This window comes from Chrysochloris asiatica, unplaced genomic scaffold (assembly GCF_000296735.1).
Source record: "Chrysochloris asiatica unplaced genomic scaffold, ChrAsi1.0 scaffold00303, whole genome shotgun sequence".
Lineage (NCBI taxonomy): Eukaryota > Metazoa > Chordata > Mammalia > Afrosoricida > Chrysochloridae > Chrysochloris > Chrysochloris asiatica.
Window position 1 is genome coordinate 1,099,135 of NW_006408821.1, and position 4,867 is coordinate 1,104,001.

A 4,867-nucleotide genomic window follows, 5' to 3' on the forward strand; every position below is an offset into this window, starting at 1 on the left:
TGGGTCGCTATGAGTCGCTTCCGACTCGATGGCACCTGACAACAACAACACATTGTTTGGAGTCCTGGTATTGTGCTGTGGGCTAATATGTCATACTGCAAAGTCGTTTGAACTGAAAGGTCGATGGTTCAAGCTCACCAGTTGTTCTTTGGAAACCCTATACAGGGTGGCCATGGGTCGGAATCATCTCAACAGCATTTAACAATAACAACAGCAGCAACAACAGCAACACGTTGTTTGATATCTTGACTGCTGTTTCAATGAGTGTTACTGGGTAATTCAAGAAAATGAAGGTTTTGACAAGTTCACTCTTTTTTCTTTTTATCATTATGTTATTTATTGCTTCAATCATGAGAATTTTTTGCTTCATTTATCTTGAGGCACAACCCAGATAGAGGGTTGTGGTCTTTGATCTTCATCGGTAAGTATTTTAAGTCCTCTGCAATTTCAGCAAGCAAGATTGTATCATCTGCATATCACAGGTTGTTAATGAGTCTTTCTCCAAACTGATACTAACTTCTTCATCAAATCCATTTTTTTCAGATTATTTGCTCAACATACATATTGAACCTGTATAGTGAAAGGATAGAAGCCTTTCCTGATTTTAAAGCATTCATTGTCCCCTTGTTCTGTTCAAATGACTGACTCTTGCTCTATATACAGGTTCTTTAGGATCACAATTGAGTTTTCTGGAATATTCTTTCTCCACAATATTCTCCATAGTTTGCCATGACTCACAGTATTCTGGCTGTACTTCTTCCTACAAAGATTTGTTTGTTCTGGCAATCCATCTTTCCTTTAATAACCTTCTCCAACACCAAAACTCAAATGAATCACTTATTTCACAGTCTTCCTTAATAGTTACACAAAATAATATAAAAGCCTTTGCATAATAAATAAAGCACAGGTAAATATCTTTCTGGTATTCTCTGCTTTCAGCCAAGATCCATCTGATATTAGCAATGATATAGCATTCCACATCCTTGTCTGAATCTGGTTTGAGCCTCTGGAAGTTCCCTGTCAATGTACTGCTGCGACTGTTTTGAATTATCTTTAGCAGAATTTTACTTGCATGTGATATTAATGATTGATGATTTCTTTGGCAACCAATCATGGTATTCATTACTGAACAAAGATTTCCACATTTTTCGGGGTCAACTATTTTTGGAATGGGCACAGATATGGATCTCTTCTAATCAGATGGCCAGGTTGCTCTGTCTTCCATATTTCTTGGCATAGATGAGTGAGTGCCTCCAGTGACATATCAGTGTGATGAATTATATTAATTTGTATTCTATTAATTCCTGGAGGCTTGTTCTTTGCCAATACCTAAAGAGCACCTTGAACTTCATCCTTCAATACCATTGACTCTTGATTATATGCTACCTTTGGAAATGGCTGAACATTGACCTTTTTTCTTTTTGGTTAAGTGACACTGTGCTCCTTTCGTCTTCTTTTGATGCTTTCTGTATCATTAAATATTTTGCCCATAGAATCTTTCAATATTGAAACTCGAGGCTTGAATTTTTTCTTACTTCTTTAAGCTTGAAGAATGCTGCATGTGTTTGTTCTTTTGCTTTTCTAACTTGCTGTCTTTGCACATTTCATTATCATATTTGACTTTGTCTTCTTGAGATGCCCTTTGAAATTTTCTGTTCAGCTCTTTCACTTCCTCATTTCTTCCATTTGCTTTAGCATATCTATGCTGGAGAGCAAGTTTCAGAGTCTATTCTGACATCCATTTAGCTTTCTTCCTCTATGATGCTCTTGATGCCGTGCCACAACTCTTCTGATCTTTGATCATTAGTGTGGATTTCATCAAATCTGTTCTTAAAATGATTTCTAAATTCAGGTTGGATATATTCAAGGTCAAATTTTGGCTCTCATGGACTTCTTTCATTTTTTTTCAGCTTCAGTCTGAACTTACATATGAGAATTTGATGGTCTGGTCTACAGTCTGACTCTGGCCTGCTTTTGGATGATGATATAGCACTTTTCTAATGTCTCTTCCCACAGATGCAGTCAGTTTGATTTCTGTGTACTTTATCTGGTGACATCTATGCATATGGTTGCATTTTATGTTGTTTAAAAAAGGAATATACAATAAAGAAGCCATTTGTTCTTGCAAAATTTTATCATGGGATCTCCAGCATTTTTTCTATCACCAAGGCCATATTTTCCAACAATTGATCATTCCTTTTTGACTCGAACTTTTGCATTGCAATGACCAGTAATTATCAATACATCTTGATAGCATATTTGATCAATTTTAGATATAAGAAGTTGGTTGTTGTTGTTAAGTGACATAGGGTCAGTTCCCACCCATAGCAACCCTGTATATAGTTTCTGAGGAACAGCTGGTGAGCTTGAACTGCCAACTTTGTGGTTCACGCCAATTTTGCAGTCCAGCGCATTAATCCACAGTGCCACACCAGGAATCCGAAGAAGTTGCTAGAATTCTTCAATTGCATCATCACTGACTTTAGTGGTTGAGGCATAAATTTGAATAATAATAGTAATTGGTTTGCCTTTTAAGCATGTGGATATTATCCTATCACAGACAGCATTATACTTCAAAATAGATCTTGAAATATTCTTTTTGATGATGAATGTGACATTATTCCTCTTCAATTTGTCATTCTTGGCATAATAAGATGTATGAAAACCATAAAATTGTCAGATTTAAAATGGCAATGCCAGTCCATTTCAGCTCACTAAGGCCTAGGATATCAATCTTTATGTGTTCCATTTCTTTTTTGACAACTCTCAATTCTCCTAGAATCAAATTTAGCACATTCCATGTTCAACTATTAATGGATGTTTGTATGGCTCTTTCTCCTTATTTTGAGTTGTGCCCTGCCATCAAATGAAGGCCCCCAAAGCTTTATTTCATTCATGTCAGAAAGGTCAACTCTTCTTTGAGGAGGCAGCTTTTACCCAGTCATGTTTTGAGTACCCTCCAACCTGAGGGGCTCACATTCTAGTACTATATCTGACAATATTCTGGTGGTATTCATCATGTTTCAGTATTAAATATTCTGTTGCTATCTGGCAGTGTTCTATAGCTATTCATAAGGTTTTTAGTGACTAAACATTTACAAGCAGTCTGTCTCTTCCTTTTAGTAGTCTTCCTTAGACTGGAAGCTCAATAGAAATCTGTCCACCATGAGTATACTCTGATGGTATTTAAAATACCATTGGCATAACTACTAGCATTACAGCAACTGAGAGACAAATGGTGGATTTGTATATATTAAAATTATTTTATCGTAACAAATACCTATGTTGTTGTTTTTTCACTGACAACGTGGTTAGCAGTCTGGTGCTTATCTTATAGCACCACACCATATAGACAGTACTATTTTGATTTTCATAAATCAGATGAAAAACTTTGAGGCATAGAGATGTTAAGAATCTTGTGGAAGGTTATAAAGCTACTTAATATTAGGTCAGGATTTGAACTTGGAAACTTTGGCTCCTGAGTCCACACTATCAGCTAGTTGTTGTTGTTGTTAAGTGCCATTGAGTCAATTCTGACCCAGAGTGACAATGTATACAGTTTCCAAGGAGCAGCTGGTGTGCTTGAACCACCAGCCTTGTAGTCTGCCACATTAGCCCACAGCACCACACAAGGACACCATTATGTCAAAGATTCAAAGAATATAAAAGGTAACAAGTCTAGTATGATTTTTATCATTAAGAAACATACTATCCTAATAAAGAAATACTTTATAAAGTTTTCAGGATAGAAAATAGAAATATAAAAATCAATAGTATATCTCTGTATGCAGATATCAAATAATGAGAAGATGTAATATACAATAGGAAATCAATGATAGCAACAATAAATATTTAGAAAGTAGTCTCTAAGTTAAAAAGGCAATATAACATGTTCATGAATAAAAAAGCTTAGCATCATAAAGATATCAGTTCTTACATTGTTCTACAAAAACTATAAAATTATTTTCAAAATTCCAATACGGTATCTTAAGAAATGAACAAAACAACAGAAAAATTCATGTGAATCACTAAATTGCAATGAATAGCTAACTCCTTTCATACCCACAAAAGAATTCACAGAGGGAGCATCTTACTATATAATCAGAGTATATATACAAGTGTATAAAACAGATATATATATAAAGTCCTGGTGTGGCACTGTGGGTTAACGCCCTAGACTGCTAAGCCATTTGCACTGCAAGGTTGGTGGTTCAAGCTCACTAGTCACTTCTCAGAAACCCTATACAGGGTTCCTATGGGTCAGAACCGTGTCGACAGCACTTAGCAACAACAAAAACATATATACTGATTTTTTTAAGTTTGCCCGAGTCTGGTTTATATGATTGATGTTGTGACTCCTGATTTCCAAGACATATGATCCATTAGTGGATATGGGAACACAGGAGACCTAAGTGCCAAGGATTAAAGTGCCCATCTTTGTACTCAGTGAAGTCTGCTGATCTCAATTGTTGGCAATTAACAGTGATTAGCAAGTGCATGCCTAGTGGGTGGTGCAATGAGATTGTTCTTACTAATGAGACAAACTCACAAACAACTCAGAAAGATATTGCCATGAAAATGCAAAGGAAAAGCTCCATCACTGTATAAGGAATCTGACCAAAGGAGGACTCTTGTGAATGTTTTAATTTTGCCTCTTAAAGTTCTCATTAACTCTCAAACAATCCAGTCAGTAATATGCAGGGAGGGTTGGATGGATCTTTGTTTAGAATTCAGATACTCTTAATACATCCTGAGTTAGTGAAATAAGGACAAGAAGAAGATAAATCCTCACAAAATTGCGCAAACCTGGGGAGCACAACTATTTCATACTTTTTTGTATTTTTTTTTTTTTTTTTTCCAATTAACA